Source organism: Cervus canadensis, chromosome 3 (assembly GCF_019320065.1).
Source record: "Cervus canadensis isolate Bull #8, Minnesota chromosome 3, ASM1932006v1, whole genome shotgun sequence".
Lineage (NCBI taxonomy): Eukaryota > Metazoa > Chordata > Mammalia > Artiodactyla > Cervidae > Cervus > Cervus canadensis.
Window position 1 is genome coordinate 3,005,567 of NC_057388.1, and position 21,285 is coordinate 3,026,851.

Consider the following 21,285-nt stretch of genomic DNA (forward strand, 5'->3'; position numbering starts at 1 on the left):
ATAACTGAAGTATAGTTGAATGATACAGATGTATATATATATCTATCTATAAATAGATAGATGGATACTCTTTTTCATTATGGTTTATCACAGGATACTGAATATAGTTCCCTATGCTACCCAGTAGTACCTTGTTGTTCATCCATTCTACATGCAATAGTTTGGACCTGCCAATTCATCCCTCCCCCACCCCCTCCCCCTTGGCAAACACAAGTCTGTTCCCTAAGTCTGCTAGTCTGTTTCTGTTTCTTAGATAAGTCCACTTGTGTCATGATTCAGATCCCACATATGAGAGATACATAGCATCTGTCTTTCTCTATCTGATTTACTACACTCAGTATGGCGATCTCTAGGTCCATCCAGGTTGCTGCAAACAACACTATTTCAATCTGTTTTATGACTGTGTAATATTCCATTGTATATATGTACCACATCTTCTTTATCCATTCCTCTATTGGTGGACATTTATGTTGTTTTCAAATTATAGTCTTGTTGGGATATATGCCCAGGCATGCATATGCAGGATAATATGGCAACCCCATTTTTAGTTTTTTGAGGAACATCCATACCGTTCACCACAGTGGCTGCTGCACCTATTGACATTGCCTCCAACAATGTTACTGGATTCCTCCAATGTATCCCTCCAAGGAGTTCCCTCCAATTCCCTTTTTCCCACACCCTCTCCTTGCAGAAACCAGCCCTCTCTCCACTCATTCACTGAAACCTGAAGCTTTGACAGAGTTGACACATATGATCTTTTCCACAGTAGTCAGCTTGGTTGAGTTCTCCAATGATGCATTCTTCCAGTTTACTTCCAGACCCCCCTCTTTTGGTTTCTTTAGCCCAAAACTAAATGTATCTAATTATCATTCTCAATTCAGCACCCTCAATTGCTTTCTCTTCCTATTCTCCCTCTGGATCAGCTAAGCCATTTCCTTTCCATATTTAGCATCTGATGTTGATGTCCTGTTTCCCTTCTCTTATGTGTATCCAGCATGTCCTCTTGGATGTCTAGACAACCCAAAACAACATACTCCAAAGGTATCTCCCCTCCCCAACCTGTTCTCTCCCAGTCATCTTCAACTTAGTTCTCAGGAAATAAAAGCCCACTCACTCAAACAGAGTGAGTGAAACACTCACTATTGAAAAACACTATTTGAGCCCTCAAACAGAGGAGTAATCTTTCAAGCTTCTCCTTCTGTCAATCAAATCTTCAACAAGCCCAATAATGTCAGCCTCTTAAGAATATATCATTTGTTGTTACTTAAATCCATCTGCCAGCATATTTTCCAAACATGCTGACATTTCTTGCTGACTTGCTACAATAGCCATCTTGTTGGGATCTTGATTTCCTCCCCCATCTTTCTCAAATCTGCTCTTCTCTTAGACAATGTAGTAACAGCAATTGCTTTAATCAATACAGTGGACCCTTGAGCAAAACAGGGCTTAATTTCATCCATGAAACTAAGCCTTCATCCATACTGTTATCTTTCTGTTAAAAATTCATCCATGACTCTTCTCAAGGTCAGTTCCCCTTATCCTTCAGATACTGGCTTAAATGCCACATTATCAGGAAGCTCTTAGTAAAGTGAGCAGATGCTTCTACTTAAACCTTTCAAGGGATATCACTCTCTTAAAACCTAGTCTCTGTTGAGGCTAGTCTTTGTTCCTGTGTTCTTTGACTCTGGTGGAAGTCCAGAAGATCATCCAGCCCACTTCTCCTTATACGCTAGGCTCTTGCCATGTTCCCTATTTGTGGAAGCATCTTCCTTCTGAGTTCAAAGACTTCATTCATGCTGTTATGGTTCTGTTAAACAGTTCTGTTAAGGAAAAGTTCCCTCTTATCCTTCAGATATTGGCTTAAATGCCATAGTATCAGGAAGTTCTTTTTTGCCAAAATGGACCCCTCATTCTCTTTTGGAAACCCTCTTCTTGGGTGAAGTGTATGTTTCACAGGTTATAATTAAATGTGTGCTTTCTTGGTTTTATTATTTCTATTTTCTGTCAGCTGCCCCCCAACAGAGTGCAAACTTCATAAGGTCAGAGGCTAAGCTTATTAAATCTACTAACTATCCTAGTTTGTTAAATTTATCTAACCCTGTGGGGAGTACAATGTCTGACACATGCTAGATAAACATTATGTAATGATTTAATGAATGTAGAAAAGTTCTATAAGTGTAATTTTAGAAATGCGATGGCTAAAATTAAGGGAAACTAAGAAAAAGGACTATGTGCCAGCAATATTCTCTGTATTTATTTAATTTTCATAATATTTTGTGGATGAAGCCTGATTAATCCTATCTGAAGCTGTGGGCCTTTTATTGGTACTTTCTTGAGGAAACCAGGCAGAGTTCTCATCACTTCACATAGGTTTTTCTCAATTTATATGACCTGAGCTTGGCTATTTCCATTTTACAGAAACAGCCTTAAAGGACTTACGTTGGTTATTCGAGTTCATCCACAGCAAGTCAGACTTGAAACACTGGTATTGATATTACTGAACTCAAGCTTTTCAGCGTGACTGGTGCCGTGCCCCACTCCCGGGAAACCACCTGGACCACACTGATTTACCAAGGCTGCTGTAACAAATGGTCACAAACAGAGACAAAACAAGAGAAAAGCATCCTCTCACGGTCTGAAGGCTAGACGTCCAAAGTCAAAATGTTCCCAAGGCCATGTTTTCTCTGAAGGCTTCAAAGGAAGGATCCTTCCTTGCTTCTCCCACCTACCGGCAGTTCAATGAGTTCCTTGGTTTGTGGTAGCACCACCATGATTCTGGGCTATTTTTTCTATGGTTGTCTTATCCCTATGTTCTCCATATCTCTTTCTCATTGTATTGCTTGTTGGATTTAGAGTCACTTTGTTCTAGTGTGACTCAACTTAATTACTTGATTATCTGCAAAGACACTATTTCCAAAAAGGCCATAGTCACAGGTCCAGGAGGTTAGGGCTTCAGCACATCTATTTAGAGGGAAGCAATTTAACTGACAACAGACTGTCCAAAAAGGAAAGGATCCAGGAATGCAGATAATGCTCTAACATGGAAGATTCTTATCAAAGGGAGTTTCTTCAGCCTTTGAGATCCCACCTGCTTCATCTCAAAGCCAGCAGAACTCATAGTTCACAGGCAAACCCAGCAATGACATTTATTCCTAACATCCTCAGCCTCCAATCGAAAGGCAACTTGGATACAAAATGATTTTTTTTTTTTTTTTGCTGATGAGACAAGCAAGAGATTGAGGTAGAACTTGTCCTCACTTCTCCAGTTGTTATTCTTGGTGAAGTTCTCTGGATGTCATTATTCTTTTCCTATGGAAAGAGAAGCAAATGTAGGAGAAATTGTGCAGATTAAGGTAAGTTTAACATGACACTCTCCAAAATCAAAGCATTAAGAGACCTTAGAGATACTCAGGGTATCAACGAGAGAAAGATAACCAAGCTTTTTTTACATTAAGTGAATGAAATGACTCAAGACACAAAACAACTGTTTGCAGAATAAGGATACCCCATAAGGAGAAGGAGTCACTGTGAGGCAGGACACTTATCTAGATGTCCAGAGGATTCCAAACTCATTTTTCTAACAAATGGTGAAGACAACTGCAGGGAAGTGCTCACCATTCTTGACGAATGTAAGGCCCTGGAATTGGTGCCTAACTGTCAAATTGCAGTTGACAGTAGAAGAGGCCTCAGCAAAATGAAGTGAAAGCATATTAAAGTATTTAAAATGTCAAGAAGGAGCTGCCAACATTAAGTTTGAACAAGATGAAGAGAAATCACTTCTTAATTATGCACATATATTCCAGCCAAAAATGAAAAAAGCTGAACAGGCACACGAAAATTAAAGAAGCCATTCTTTACAAAAAAAATAAATAAAAATAACCACCTCTTCCAAGTAAAAGCAGAAGAGTTTCAGTAAGTCCTTTTCAATTGAGAAGTACATAAAAAGACATAAATTATGTAAAAACAAAGATGAAAGAGTAAACTATCCTAAGAAAATTTAAAGGGAGATTATATTGATAAGATATATCTTCATGACCCAGATAACCATGATGTTGTGATCACTCACCCAGAGCCAGACATCCTGGAATGTGAAGTCAAGTGGGCCTTAGGAAGCATCAGTATGAACAAAGCTAGTGGATGTGATGGAATTCCAGTTGAGCTCTTTCAAATCCTGAAAGATGATGCTGTGAAAGTGCTGCAATCAATATTCCAGCAAATTTGGAAAACTCAGCAGTGGCCACAGGACTGGAAAAGGTCAGTTTTCATTCCAATCCCTAAGAAAGGCAATGCTAAAGAATGCCCAAACTACCACACAATTGTACTCATCTCACATGCTAGCAAAGTAATGTTCAAAATTCTCCAAGCCAGGATTCAACAGCATGTGAACTGTGAACTTCCAGATGTTCAAACTGGTTTTACAAAAGACAGAGGAACCAGAGATCAAATTGCCAACATCTGCTGGATCATCAAGAAAACAAGAGAGTTCCAGAAAAACATCTACTTTTGCTTTATTAACTATGCCAAAAACCTTTGTGTGGATCACAATAGACTGTGGAAAGTTCTGAAAGAAATGGGAATACCAGACCACTTTACCTGCCTCCTGAGATATCTGTATGCAGGTCAGGAAGCAACACTTAGAACTGGACATGGAACAACAGGCTGGTTCAAATTGGAAAAGGAGTACGTCAAGGCTGTATATTGTCACCCTGCTTATTTAACTTATATGCAGAGTACATCATGAGAAACACTGGGCTGGATGAAGCACAAGCTGGAATCAAGATTGCCGGGAGAAATATCAGTAACCTCAGATGACACCATCCTTATGGCAGAAAGTGAAGAAGAACTAAAGAGGCTCTTGATGAAACTGAAAGAGGAGAGTGAAAAATTTGGCTTAAAACTCAACTCAAAGTTCAGAAAACTAAGATCATGGCATCTGGTCACATCACTTCATGGCAAATTGATGGGGAAACAATGGAAATGGTGAGAGAATATTTTTTGGGGGGGTTCCAACATCACTGCAGATGGTGATTGCAGCCACGAAATTAAAAGACACTTGCTCCTTGAAAGAAATGCTATGACCAACCTAGACAGCATATTAAAAAGCAGAGACATTTTTTTACTAACAAAGGTCCATCTAGTCAAGGCTATGGTTTTTCCAGTAGTCATGTATGGATGTGAGACTTGGACTGTGAAGAACCTGAGCACTGAAGAATTGATGCTTTTGAACTGTGGTGTTGGAGAAGACTCTTGAGAGTCCCTTGGACTGCAAGGAGATCCAACCAGTCCATCCTAAAGGAGATCAGTCCTGGGTGTTCATTGGAAGGACTGATGCTGAAGCTGAAACTCCAATACTTTGGCTACCTGATGCCAAGAACCGACTCATTGGAAAAGTCCCTGATGCTGGGAAAGATTTAAAGCGGGAGGAGAAGGGGACGACAGAGGATAAGATGGTTGGATGGCATCACTGACTCAGTGGACATGAGTTTGAGTAGGCTCCAGGAGTTGGTGATGGACAGGGAAGCCTGTCGCAAAGAGTCAGACAAGACCAAGAGATTGAACTGAACTGATATTGATTAGAAAATAATTGAGGGCCAAGCAAACCATGAGTAGAAATAACTTAGAAACATTAAGAAACAAACTAGATAAAATCTGAAACTAAAATGGCTTTCATGATTTGAGCTGATTTCATTGAATAACAAAAATGAACAGGTACGTAATGTTTTAAATGGAATATAAGGTCAATTCAACTCAAATTTAGGTTTTTAAATGATAAAATTAATTGATGAAATATAATATGCTTTTTAAAGTTTTTAAATTAATTTTTGTGGTATAGTTGACTTGCAATGCTGTGTGAACCATTTATTGGCTGATTGAGATTGACACATATACTCTACTATATGTATAATAGGTAACTAGTGAGAACCTACTAAATAGCAAAAGAAACTCTACTCAGTACACTCCAATGACCCATGTGAGAATAGAACCTGAGAAAGAGGGTACATGTGCATATGTCACTTATATAACTAGCAATATTCCTTTTAAAGCATAATACACATTTTTTCAGCTAAAACAAATGAATTATTCAATCTAAAATTTCAAATATATCCATCTATTCCCTGATCAACCAACTCAATATTTAATATTATAGACTGTCCAATGTTCTTTGGCAGCCTGGATGAGAGGGGAGTTTGGGGAAGAATAAGTATATGTGTATGTATTTTTGAGTGGCTTTGTTGTACACCTGAGACTATCACAATGTTGTTAATTGGCTATATTCTACTCTAATATAAAATAAAACGTTTAAAAGTATTATAAATTGTCCTCTTCACCTCCCCTCTAGTCTCAAGGAATGTTACCTGTTTCCTGTCCAAGACCACTATGCCTTCATGCATCACTCCACCCATGTCTTCTCTGGCTCCTGAAAGCTTATAGAGGGACACCTCCTACCTCTTCTTTAGTCTGATTTGGAAAGCCCTCCATCATCCCATTCCTGACTCTTTCACCCACCCAGTCTCCCCCGACCCCATTCCCAAGGATCCTATCCTCCAGTCAAACCAATCTCTTTAAAGATTCTTCAGTGTACAGTTTCTTTACTCACACCACCTTCTTTCCTTTGTCCAATCCATATTTACTTTCATCATTTGGATCAAACAGTCATAAATCTCTAAAAATTCTCTTTATTCTTTTGGGTAGATAGATCCCTTTTGTTCATATTCTGCTAAACCACTCTATATGTGATTGTATAGCATTCACCTTTTACAATGGTTGGAACATTTTTGTTTAAAAATCTAACCTCTCCTACTGATACTTGAAGTCCTTCAGGGTAAGGAATACTCCATGTTCTTCTTTGATTCTATGATATCCATCACAGGTGAGACCACCTTGGGCAGTCATTAGGTACTTGTTGAATTGAGTAAACTGGCTGAGCTAGAGATAGGTTAAATCACAAATCACATACCTTATATGTGAAAATCTCTACTCTCCAAATTAGGTCCCTCAGAGTATAAAATAAGGGACATTTCCACTGTGCTGTGTACTTCACAGAAAGGAAATTATCTCTTAATTACAAGGCTTTGTGTCTTGTAGTTAGGTTTGATTAATTACAAATGCAGCCAATTACAACTGTAACCAATGAAAAAAATGAAATCAAAAGGTATGAGGAGAGATGAATCTCAGGAATGTCTCAAGACCTTTCCTGAACATCAGTCACTGGGGCTGGGCACAACCAGCTCTCAACTCAGAGGTCTTTGTTCTTCTTCCTGAAGGCTATGGATTGATGGGGACCGGAAGGATATGTTCATATACCTTTCACCATTTTCCTGCTTAAGTAGTACACAGATGTTTCATTGTTCACAACTTGCAAAAATACAGTTGCAGTGAAAGCTTGTATCAATGCCTATTAGGTTAAGCCACAAATTTAAGCTTCCTTAAGCATAAAATAAGACTTCCCTGCTGGCTCAAACAGTAAAGTGTCTGCCTACAATGTGGGAGACGTGGGTTCAATCCCTGGGTTGGGAAGATGCTCTGGAGAAGGAAATGGCAACCCACTCCGGCACCCTTGCCTGGAAAATCCCATGGACAGAGAAGTGTGGTACAGTCCATGGGGTCGCAAAGAGTCGGACCTGACTGAGTGGCTTCACTTCCACTTTTCACTTTCATGCATAAAATGGCTTTCCTGGTGGCTCAGAGAGTAAAAAATCTGTCTGCAATGCAGGAGACCTAGGTTCAATCCCTGGGTCAGGAAGATCCCCCAGAGAAGGAAATGACAACCCACTCCAGCATTCTTGCCTGAACAAAGGAGCCTGGCAGGCTATATATAGTCCATGGGGTCACAAAGAGTTGCACATGATTGAGTGACTAAAACTTTCACTTTTGTACATAAAATATAGAATACATTCAGAGTGATACATGTCAGAACACTCAGAATATTCACTCAACAAAGACTGGCTCTCTGAAGAGATAAGAAAATGAACTCAAAATAATAAGGAATAAAATTCAAGGAATGTTGAGCACCTAATCACATTACAAGAAGAAAGAATCATGGGTCATTCAACAACTGTGTCTGATTTATCAGAATTAGGTGATAATGATTTTTTTCTTTATGTTTCTTTGGTGAATATTTTATAGTTTTCATATTTTTCCTCCCTTCAAAATCTTTCTATTGCCAATATTCTTATCAACTAAAAAGTGATCAATAAATCTTTTTTTTTTTTTTTTGAAGAAGCCAGATGCTATTATTGGAGAAACTTTTTTTTTTTTTTTTAATTTGCTTATTGTCCAATGTTGCATGTGTATTTTACACACACAGGGACTGAGAGAGGGGGAGCTTATGCAGGACTGTGGATTTGTCCACTCTGGTCCTCTGCAACAGTTTTCTTTGCTGTTCTCTTGCCTCAGGTATTGTTCAACAAGGGTTTCAGCAAACCTAGTTTCAAAGAGGTTTCATCAGAGGCTTTCTTTATGATATCACAAATATTTGTAAACACTTTTGAGCAGTTATTTCTGGAAAGTTGTTAAAATACTATCTTCCACACAGAATTGTCATGCAGATTAAGAGAGGTGAAAGTATAGCAAAAACACACACTGGACCTTCAGATTAAGCTTGAGTGTCCAGTGTCAGAGGCTTCATGGAAACAATGCAGTGTAGAAACACCAAATCTTTAGTCTGGTTCCTTACTCTGCCACTTACTTCCCTGTGTGTTAGTAAAGTTATACATCAAATCAGATGAACTCATTCATCTTTATTTTTTTTATTTTTTTTTTAAAGAAAGAAAAAAAAGATTGCCACTCAGACTACGTTCTCTCCCTCTTCATTTCCAAAAAGGAAAAGAAGAACGATCATCAATGGCTAATGGCAGCTGCAAAAGCAACAACAAGAGCCAACTTCACGCTCAGGAGAGAACGCTGCATCTCCTCCTCGTGGTTTCGGGTGCTCTACACGATCAGAGAAACTTCTCTAAAAACAAACTATAGAAATGATCCCTGAAAGTATAGTCTTTCATTCATCTTTAAAACATAGCTATCGATACCACGGTCAGAGGACTGAATCTAAAGCACTGGGCAGGAAAGTTTGCATATAATAGATGTTCAGCAAACAGGAGTTTTAACTCTATTTAATCAAGATCATTGACATTCTTAAAGCTATGAGTATGTTTTGCAAAACTTACAGAAAATTTTGAATTTTAATTTTGTCTGATTAATGGCATTACTGTTTACATAAAAAGCCATACACATACTTACATCAGGCTGTACTTTTCTTTTTTGGTATTTTCTTTGTCTGATTTGATATCAGGGTGATCATCTTTAGGAGACATTTTATGTTTTCAATCTTTTGGAAGAGTTTGAAAAGGACGGGTATGATTTGTTCTTTGTATGTTTGTTAGAATTGGCCTGTGGAGCCATCTGATCCTGGACTTTGTTTGTAGAGAGGTTTTCTTTTCTTCTTTTACAGGTTCTATTTGACTTTTACTGATCAGTCTATTCAAATTATATATTTCATCTTGATTTAGATTTGGTGGACTCTGTGTTTCTAGAAACTTTTTCATTTTTTCTAGATTGTGGAATTTGTTGGCATATGCATACTTATATCCTCTTTATTTCAACATTCAAAATATAATGCTTTGAGAACAAGAATAATGACTTTGAATAAATGAGATTTTTGAGACTGGATTTGTTAATAATAGAGGAATATCTCTCTCATGATAAATGTTCCATAAATGTTTGTTAAATACATTAATAACAAATAATTATATACATTCTGGCATTCCCAAGTGGCACTAGTGGTAAAGAACCTGCCTGCTAATGCAAGAGACATAAGAGATGCATTTTCAATCCCTGGGTCAGGAAGATACTCTGGAGGAGGCTAGGGCAATTCACTCCAGTATTCTTGCCTGGAGAATCCCATGGACAGAGGAGCCAGACAGGCTACAGTCCATAGGGTTGCAAAAACTCAGACATGACTGAAGAAACTTAGGACACAGACATGCATGTACAATCTAATTTTAACACTTGTTGGGGAGAAATGGCCAGAAAACTGATAAGCAGTCACTTTATTCCTTAATTCTCTGTCTCCTAAGCTAACCCTTCCCTCTCAGCAACTGTCAGAAGGAGGATCCAATAAAGGGAAAAGAACAAACTCATGACAAGTAGAGAAAGTCCTACGCTGACCCTTAACTAGCTCAGCGTGGTTTTGCAGTTACTTGAGTATCAGTTGCATCACTACTTTTTGAATTCTATAAGAATGGGAAATATGTTGATATTCATGACTTGTAGGACTTTTTGGAACATACTCAAAAGATGATGTTACATCAGGAGATGAAATATTGCATAAGTAAATAAATTCAGGAACGAATAAGCTCAATAGCTATTATGAACTTCCACATATCCACTATTTAACAAATAAAAGAAAGATCTCCATGCTTCTGGAACAGATTATTGTGCCCAGAGAGTGATTCATTTCTATCCACTCTCATTATAAAGCCATTTTCAACTTACATTCTACTTTTACTTTCAAGTAAAAGGGAGGCAGGCTTTGATGTTTGCCCATTCAGAAAAAGTAAATGAACAGATGATCATCACTGTATCATCTTCTCCTTAGAGGACATATATTTGCTAGCATTTCACTTAATGGCAAAACTCTCGAATTCACTGGAGAAGAACTTTTACTAAGCAGCTTAAGCACCTAACCAACTTGTGAAGTCCAAAAAAATAATCATTTGCTTATTAAGGTGCATCATCCCTTAACCCTTTGCTTCATACTTTCACGAAGTTAACTGGAATTAAACATCTAGATATAGCATACATATTGATTATAAATTTTAGTTAGGTAGTACTGTGCTTTCACGTGAGCAAAACATACCTGCATCACCGATCCTGTTCACAGCACCAGTTATCTTGCTGTGTCTCACCGCGCAGCACTGTTCGCTGAATCCGTGGTAGGCAAGGCACGAGCTAAGAAGCTGGAAGAAAAGGAGAGGAGCGGGTAGGAACTGCAGACGCGTTTATTCTCTCCTGGCTGGCACAGCATCCATAGCGGCAGGCATAGCATCCCGCAACATAACCGCGCACAACCCTTCAGGGCTTTTCCAGGAGAAGCTTATACAAGCATACCGCGCAAAGTACACGACCAGGCAAGTACCTTACGATGCACGTGCGCAGTGCCAAAAATGAGATCCTCTATTAAGTTCAGTTCAGTTCAGCTCAGTTGCTCAGTCTTGTCCGACTCTTTGCGACCCGATGAATCGCAGCACGCCAGGCCTGCCTGTCCATCACCAGCTCCCGGAGTTTACCCAAACTCATGTCCATCGAGTTAGTGATGCCATCCAGCCATCTCATCCTCTGTCGTCCCCTTCTCCTCCTGCCCTCAATCCCTCCCAGCATCAGGGTCTTTTCCAATGAGTCAACTCTTCGCATGAGGTGGCCAAAGTATTGGAGTTTCAGGTTCAACATCAGTCCTTCCAATGACCACCCAGGACTTATCTCCTTCAGGATGGACTGGTTGGATCTCCTTGCAGTCCAAGGGACTCTCAAGAGTCTTCTCCAACACCACAGTTCAAAAGCATCAATTTTTTGGCACTCAGCTTTCTTCACAGTCCAACTCTCACATCCATACATGACCACTGGAAAAACCATAGCCTTGACTAGACTAACCTTTGTTGGCAAAATAATGTCTCTGCTTTTTAATATGCTGTCTAGGTTGGTCATAACTTTCCTTCCAAGGAGCAAGTGTCTTTTAATTTCATGGCTGCAGTCACCATCTGCAGGCATTTTGGAGCCCCCAAAAATAAAGTCTGACCTTTTTCCACTGTTTCCCCATCTATTTCCCATGAAGTGATGGGACCAGACGCCATGATCTTAGTTTTCTGAATGTTGAGCTTTAAGCCAGCTTTTTGACTCTCCTCTTTCACTTTCATCAAGAGGCTCTTTAGTTCTTCTTCACTTTCTGCCATAAGGGTGATGTCATCTGCATATCTGAGGTTATTGATATTTCTCCTGGCAATCTTGATTCCAGCTTGTGCTTCCACCAGCCCAGGGTTTCTCATGATGTACTCTGCATATAAGTTAAATAAGCAGGGTGACAATATACAGCCTTGACGTACTCCTTTTCTTATTTGGAACCAGTCTGTTGTTCCATGTCCAGTTCTACCTGTTGCTTCCTGACCTGCATACAGGTTTCTCACGAGGCAGGTCAGGTGGTCTGCTATGCCCATCTCTTGAAGAATTTTCCACAGTTTATTGTGATCCACACAGTGAAAGGCTTTGGCATAGTCAATAAAGCAGAGATCGATGTTTTCTGGAACTCTCTTGCTTTTTCGATGATCCAGCAGATGTTGGCAATTTGATCTCTGGGTCCTCTGCCTTTTCTAAAACAGCTTGAACATGTGGAAGTTCTCGGTTCACGTATTGCTGAAGTCTGGCTTAGAGAATTTTGAGCATTACTTTACTAGCGTGTAAGATGAGTGCAATTGTGTGGTAGTTTGAGCATTCTTTGGCATTGCCTTTCTTTGGGATTGGAATGAAAACTGACCTTTTCCTGTCCTGTGGCCACTGCTGAGTTTACATAGTCATTATTCACAAAACGTGGGGTGAGAGAGCCTGAACATGTGTTTTTGCCTAATTTGCTCTCTCCCCACAATACCTAACTGATGTCATGCTATTATCCAAAACTAAGAATAGTTAGTACACTATTGCTTTCTTTAATGGACTTTGATTTATTAATTTTGTTTTGATAGACATATTCATGAGATAACCCATAGAGTTGATTAATCAAATTTAGTGTTTCTAATGAGAATCACAGTACAGATTTCTACCTTATTCCTTCATAAAGCCTCTATTTTTTTTTAGACAAACATGTATCTTCCCTCAATTCTTGCATAGTTAAGAATGCCCCTGGATATCATCACTTGCTCATGAGATGAAACAGAAGACTAAGACATGCCACAACTAATTGAGTCTTGGTCCTGACATAGTACTCATTCAGAGGATTTCATAACAGATGTCAGATTCTCAATTTTATCCTTAATGCAAAGTTTATTTTTAAAAGTATTGGTGAAAAGTATGGACTCATAGAAGAATTAATACAGAGAAGCTTCATATACTTTTACTTAAATTATCCCAACGGTAACATTTTGCATCACCATAGTACAATATCACAAACAAGAAATTAACATTGATAAAAGTTCAGCCATTTTCAGGTTTCATCAGTTCTGCATTTACTTAATTGTGTACAAAGGTGTGTATGCATTTTAATGCAAACTTATCACACATGTAGATTTGTGAGTCACCCACATTTCGAGACTCAGAACAGTTCCTTTTCAAAGATCTTTCCTGATACTGTTTCATAGTCACAACTACCTACCTTTCTTCCCACCTCACATGTCTTTGGTTATCACTAAACTGCTCCCTATTTCTATAACATTATTATTTCAAAAGTGCAATGTAATCATGCATTTTGTAAACTTTGGACAATGGCCGTTTTTCACCCAGAATAACTCCCTTAAGATCCATCCAAGTTGTTACATATATCAATAGTCCATTTCATTTTATTGCTGAGCCATATTCCATGGTCTGGATGGACCATAGTTTGTTCAACTGTTCATCACTTGAAGGACATTTTTGCTCCTCCAGTTTACAGCTATTAAAAATAAAGCTGTTGGAAATATTCTCATACATCTTTCCTTATGTGAAAATAAGTTCTCATTTTACTGGAATAAATGCCCATGATATATACGGTAAGTTGTAGTTTTGTAAGAAACCACTTTATTCTTTTTCAGAATGACTGTAATGTTACATTCCCATGAGCAATGTATAATAAATTTAGTTTCTCTACATCCTCACCAGTGTGCTATTATTACTATTAGTTATTCTGGGTAATGATATCTTAGTGTGTTTTAAATTTGCATTTCTCTAATGGCAAATGATTGTAAACATATTTGCATATGCTCATTTGCCATATATGTTCTCTTCAACTAAGTGTTTCCATATATTTTGCCCATTTTCTAACTGAATTGTTGTTTAAGCTGTTGAATTTTGAGAATTCTTAATGTATTCTAGGAACTAAGTGGCTCCAGCTTTGAGGCTGTGGCAGCACCCTTTCTGGGATACGTGAACAGTAGTAGGGAAACCCAGGGAACTCACCGTTCTCCTCTCTCTTCTCATTTCTCCCTCCTGTCTTGTCATTTCTCAAGCTCCAGGGCACCAACAAAGCCTGTCTTCTTTCTTTGCACACTTCAGAGTCTTCTCATAATGCTTTATTGCATTATATACTGTGTTGTGCTTAGTTAGTTGTGACCGACTCTCTGTGACCCCGTGGACTGCAGCCCGTCAGGCTCCTCTGCCCATGGGGATTCTCCAGGCCAGAATACTGGAGTGGGTTGCCACGCCCTCTTTCAGGGGATCTTCCCAACCCAGGAATTAAACCTAGGTCTCCCACATGGCAGGCTGATTCTTTACCATCTCAGCCACCAGGGAAGCCCAGGGATACTGGAGTGGGTAGCCTATCCCTTCTCCAGTGGATCTTCCTGACCCAAGAATTGAACCGGAGTCTCCTGCATTGCAGGTGGATTCTTTACCAGCTGAGCTCCCAGAGAAGCCCTCACTGTATTATATCCAAGGCTTTTTATTCATAAGAAGAGCCTGGGGGGAGGGAACTACTTCATCTTGGCCTGCAAAGCATGATTTTTATCAGCCTTTGCCACTCAAAGTTTTCCTTAGTTTTGGTTTTCATAGGTTAAGGGTTAAAAATGTAACTGGCATATGCAGCCCTATAATTCTGCAAATCTTTAACTTGCTCTATCTCTTTCATTCCTCCCCATACACTTACTTGGAGAAGGAAATGGCAACCCACTCCAGTGTTCTTGCCTGGAGAATCCCAGGGACGGGGGAGCCTGGTAGGCTGCCGTCTCTGGGGTCTCACAGAGTTGGACACGACTGAAGTGACTTAACAGCAGCAGCAGCATACACTTACCATCTCTCCTCTGAACTCATTTCTTGTGACTCCTCTTTAAATGCAACTTGTAGTAATCAACACACACCATGTTTGTTCTTTTTGTTCAATTTCTTCTTTTAAAGTTACATGTACCTTGAGAACATTATCTGCTTTCCATGATATCTCAGGCAAGCATTCCAGCAAATGCTTCCCACTGCATGAAAGGATCCCCATCTTTCCAGCCTTCTAGAGAGGTTTCTTCTTCACCTGCCAAGTGAGTACTGAGCCAGAGCCTCATACTTGAGGCTTCTACTACAGACATAAGAGTTCATCAAGAGCCAGCTTCCAGATTAATCAGGTAGCTAATGATTCCTGAAACTCAGTGGCTGAAAATAAGAAAAACTGTTTCTTCTGTTGTCATATTGACAGCACAGGTGCCTGGGAACTCGGCACTTGATCTCAGCCAAAGGGCCGAGAAGCGATTGCCTGGAAACTCTGCTCCACACTGTCTCCTTTCAGATCTAGGCTGAGGCAGGAACCACCCTCTTAAAAGTCACCTGCCTTGTTGTGCAGAGGGAAAATGAGTGCATAGGGCTGCCTCTTAAAACTTTAAGGCAAAAGTGATGTTCCATTCACTCACGCGTCTTTGGTCATTGCTACGTTTAAGTGGGGAAGTTAAGTCTTACCACATGTTTGGTGGGAGAAAAATAAACTATTATGGTCAGTCTTGGTGACTGCAATAATGAAAAGGATTCTCCCATCATCCAGAGTCCTTGTATTTCAAGTACCTGGGGTTAGAGTGACTTTGCTCTCTTAATGGGAAGAAGGATGGTAGTGAGTATTTGTCAGCCGAAAAGCTGGAATTTTGCTGAACACTGTCAGTTGCTTTAAAACAATTATTTGTTTCTTGTTTATTATTAAACAATTTGGCTTAGAGAAGTGATGTCCTAGTTAAAATAAGAGTAAGGATGATTATGTGTCCTAGTAGTTGCTTTGAGAAGCACCATGGTTAGTTTGATGGAAAAGATCTGTCTAAGAAGGTATCAAGCAACTTTGGCTTTTTCTTCCATTGCTCCTTTGTGCCTAGAGATTGTGCAATTACTGTGTGAGCATAAAGAAAAAAAAAATCTATTCTGTATAGCTGAACAGAAATGTAGAAGAGCTTGGTGCATGACAGCACTGCAGAACCAGAGGTCTATTCCTGGACTGCCAACATTGAGACTTTTAATGATATGTGAAAAAATGAAACTCTAAATGATTAAGGCACCTTACCTGAATTTCAAGTTTCATGTAGCTGGATGTAATCTAGACTTAACTGATACAACATTTAAAGGCTACTCCATCTACTATTTAGTCAACCTAACTATTATACGTATTTATATATTCACATATACATATATCTTTATACACACACATTCTTGTTGCTTAGTTGTTAAGTCATGTCTGACCCTTTTGCAACCCCATGGACTGTAACTCACCGGCTTCCTCTGTCCATGGAATTTCCCAGGCAAGAATCCTTGAGTGGTTTGCCATTTCCTACTCCAAGGAATCTTCCCGACCCAGGGATTGAACACCCAACTCCTGCATTGGCAGGTGGATTCCTTATCACTGAACCACCAGAGAAGGGTATACACATACATATATACATGTATCTCTAACATCTATCTATTTGCCTATCTATCTATCTAGAAAGAGAAAGAAAGACAACAGAGATTATGTAACTTGTCCAAAATTGACAAATAGAAGGTGGCAGAATTGAGATTTCAATTGAAGTCCTTTTGGTTACAAGATGGAATCTATCCATCTATTTATCTATCCATCTATCTATCTTAACATATCAATCTAAATGAGTTATTGTCTACAAAGATCTTCTTTCTCTTTTTCTATTAAAAATATTTCAAAATTATTTGAAAAATCATAGATTCATAAAGTGCAGACTAAGTCTGCCTTATCTTTATCCCCACAACATCCCCTATAGTTTCTATAGTTAAATATTAAACTTCAAAGTTTCTCAACAGAAAGGGATTTGGTTTATATGATTTGTAGCCAACAGAGAGACAATAGGGCAAAAAGAAAGAACCAAGACAAAAGGAGGATCTTCTTATCTTCAGGACTTTACAGCCACAGCTTTTGAACACCTCTGGACTTCTGTGGGGTTAGGCAGAGCAAACGCTTATAGAAGAATCATTAGCATGATGTCCCTCTGTTTTTCCTTAAATTTTTTTAGAGTTGCTGAGACTTACAGCATAAATGGCAACTCTTAAAAAAAAAAAGTACAACCACACTCCAAATAAGAACCTGTCAAGAAGCAGATTTAAGAAGAAAATAAATTGACAGAGAAAATAGCTTTAAGCCATTGCTCATTTTAATGTTATTAAAGTTTTTTTTAGTAAAATAAATTAACTTTTTGTTTTTTTGATCAAAGCCAATTCCAATTACTTGGGAATATTTCTTAGTCCTAATAATTTCAAGTATTTCTTAACCTTCAATCATCTTTGAAATTGCTAAATACATGAGAATCTATGTAACAATCTTTACAAAGACCTAAATCCATGAAAACATAACAGTCTATTCCATTTCTTCACTTATGTATCCTCAAAACACACAAGTGATTAAAGAATCTTTTCAACTTCAGAGAATAGAAGACAATGTCTTAGAAGCTTCATTGGCTCCACTTTGACAAAACAATCTTCATTTCTTAACCCTGCAGCTTAAACAAATACCTTGTTATATGTATTTATGAGCTTAATTAAGTATAATAAACAGTAAGGCCTGCATTCTACTTACTTTTGAATAACTGCCCTGGTGTACAACAACACATCTGGAAAAGTTCATAAACAGAAATGTTCCTATCAATGAAAACTCACAAATACATAGGAGCAGCAAGAAAATCATGAAACAGAACAAATGCCATTTCCCTCACTTGTGTCCCCTTCTAATGACAGCACTCACCCTCTCCCTAAAGGCAATTCTTATCCTAGATTTATAAAATTTAGATCAGATATTTCATTATTTTTTTTTTTAATTCTATGTAAGTGGAAAGTGGAGTGTGCATTGTTTCATTTGCTCCTTTTACTCAGGGATGTATTTATGATATTTAGATTTGTCTTTGAGTATAACTGATTCATTTTATAGATACTTATAATGTTTCACATTTTGCCATTATTATAGACATTATGTATCTACTTGGCTTTGGAAACGCCAGTTTCCAGTTTGGGGCTATTATAATCCTGCTATGAGCATTTATGCCCTGCCTTTTGGTACATATGTATAGTGTGTGTTTTTATTGGATATATATGTAGAAGTAGAACAATTTGCTCATTGAATGGGTGTACATCAACTGCATAAATAGTGTCAAACAATTTTTCCAGAATGATAAGACTATAGATTGATATATATGTGTAACATATTCCTTTAGTTAGTAAGCACTTGTGATTTCTCCAGTGATGTTCATTACTTTAATGTAAACAAATATTAAACCGTCCAATAGAATTCTTCCTAATCACTGACATGTTTGTGCTTTTGTAAAGATACTATTTTTAGAAATTTATTTTCAACAGTGTTTTCTGCTATATAGAAATAAAATAGTTGTATCAGATGTCCTTTTTTCAAACATTTTTTCCTCAGGTTGTGGCTTGTCTTCTCATTTTCTTGACATTGTTTTACACAGAGCAGAAGTTTTAATTTGAATGAAATCCAACTTTTTAAATTATTTCCTTAATGGACTGTGCCTTTGGTGTGATGTCCAAAAAGTAATCACTAAATTCAAACTCAATTAGGCTTTCTCCTATGTTATCTTCCAACAGTTTTATACTTTGCATTTATCTGTTGATCTATGATCCATTTGGAGTAAATTTTTGTGAAAAACGCAATGCTTGTCTCTAGATTATCTTTTTTTTTTTTCTTTTTGCTTATGGATGTCCCATTGTTCCAGCACTGTTTGTTAAAAAGACAATTTTTGTTCTATAATATTGCATCTGCTTCTTTGTTAAAGATCAGCTGACTATATTTATGGGGAAAGGACTTATTTCCCAGAGAGTTTCTATTCTGCCATATTAATCTGTCTATTCTTTCAGCAATATCATACTTCTTTGATTACTGAAATTTTGTAGTAAGTTTTTGAGGTCAAGTAATGTCAATTTTCTGACTTTTGTCTTCAACACATCACTACTGTGTTGGCTGTTCTGGGTCTTTCACCTCTGTGTATGAATTTCAGAAATAATTTGTTGATATCCATGCAATAACTCTCTTTGGGATTTTTTATTAAGATCACATTTAATCTTACAGCTCACGTGGGGAAGAACTGATATAGTGGCAATATTGAGTCTATGAATTTGGGATATCTCTCCATTTATTGTGTCCTTTGATTTCTTTCATCAAAATCTGTACATTTTTCATACAAATCTTGCAAATAATTTGTTAGGTTTATACCTAAGAATTTCATTATTTTTATAGTGTGTTTCATATTTCACATTTCCATTGCTGGTATTTTTTAAAGAGATTGACTTTTGTGACCTTGTAGCCTACAGCTTGCTATAATTACTAACTAGTTACAGATTCCCACCCCCCCCCCTCCACCTTAGGTAGAACAGGAAGACAAGTAAGAGTAGTATTGGGTAGCTCCCTTCCCCCAGATAGGTTAGGCTTTGATAAAACCCCAGCAGATTAGGCTCTTGTAAAGTAAGTTCTCTTGAGGGCAGTGTTTGTTAAGAACGGAATGCTCTGGGGTATTTCAAAAGTTACTTTTCCCCTCCATCTGTCTCCCCCTGCACTTGATTATTTCTTATATTCTGGACATTCTGGCTATTAGTATTATAAACATAGGACCTATATAATCCTCATATTTAGCTCTCACTTCCCTACTTAGGGGTAGCTGAGGCACAAGTGCTTGTCTATGTTTGGTTTTCTGACAGGATTGCCAAAACTGCCCCAGACTGACCCACATAGCTTCTCGTGGATGAGTGGGGTGGGTGCCTGTCTTCCCTCTGGGCCCCATTCACACCAGGGGAGGAATGTGGGGTGCTGAATCAGACTTTCTATTGCCCCAGGGCGGGGGCAAAGGCTCAGCACCCAGCGGCTGATACTAGAGGAAAGAGGAAGAGGGAGTGAGTTGCCGAGCCAGGGCTTCCCTGGCGGCTCAGACAGTAGAGAATCTCCCTACAATGCAGGAGACCTCGGTTTGATCCCTGGGTTCGGAAGATCCCCTGGAGGAGGACATGGCAACCCTCTCTAACATTCTTCCCTGGGGAATCTCCGTGGACCGAGGAGCCGGGAAGGCTACAATCCATGGGGTCGCAGAGAGTCGGCACGACTGAGCGGCTAAGCGCTAACGCTAGCGCCACCGCATGCCAAAGGGCTGTCCTGGTAGCTCAGCGGTGGAGAATCGGCCTGCCAGTGCAGGAGACACGCGAGACTCCGGTTGGATCCCTTGGTCAGAAGGATCCCCCGGAGGAGGGATGGCAAGGCACTCGTGTTCTTGCCTGGAAAACCCCATGGACAGAGGAGCCTGGCTGGCTATAGTCCACGGGGTCTCAGAGGCTGAGACACGACTGACGGCAGAGCATGGCATGCCGCCCCTACCAGGAGCTCTGCCACCTCCTCGATCTATGGGTGCGGCGGGGGCTGACTTCAGAGCCTGCTGACAGGCGATGTGGGGGGGCACAGGGCTGGTTAGCCTGCCTCATGATGCTGGGTGGGATGGAGAGCAGCCCCCATCGAGCCCCGCGGACGCTCAGGTTGCAGTAAACCTCGTGCTGAAAAGCTTTGCCCCTCACTGCGAGGTCTCACCGCTGCCAGGCGCGGTCCGGGGAAGCTTAGGAGGCCCGTGGGCTCTGCTGACCCTGCTGTAGGGGAAATTAGACCACGGCTTGCCTCTGCACACGCAGGTGGGATAGAAGATCGCTAGTCAACCATACTGACATAGCTTCAGCAGGTTCGTCCACTGCTCAGGGAAGGAAGAGAGCTCTCTGCTCAGCTCTGCTGATGCTAATCGTCTGGGGGTTGAAACGCTGCTGGCATTCACCGACTAGGGACGGATGAACAGCAGCCTGCCCGTTCCTGCTGGTATCCCCGGAAGAAGAACTCAGAGGACCACGGTCTGACCTTTGCATCAGGGCGTGGGGTGAAAAATTAGCTCTCACCAGCTCAGTTGAAACCATGGTAATGGGGAAGGGCAGGTTTCCACTGATATTTTGATGGAATCAGTTGGGTATTGACAAAAAGCTGTTTTTCTCTTAGACCACTGTTTCCGAACTTTTTTGTCCAAGAATCGGTTTTCCCTGGCACATTTTTTTCTTTTTTCTGACCCTGTTGGCAATTCCAATTAGAAGGCTTCTAAGGTGCCATGTCAGGTATATATG

General features: G+C 39.5%; 1 non-coding gene across 1 annotated transcript; it reads right to left on the bottom strand.

The window, feature by feature from the left end:
* Positions 1 to 8,783: 8,783 nt before the first annotated feature.
* Positions 8,784 to 8,998, bottom strand: LOC122439080. The gene has a single exon (XR_006268813.1). It is a non-coding gene; the product is annotated as a small nucleolar RNA U3 (small nucleolar RNA).
* Positions 8,999 to 21,285: the final 12,287 nt, after the last annotated feature.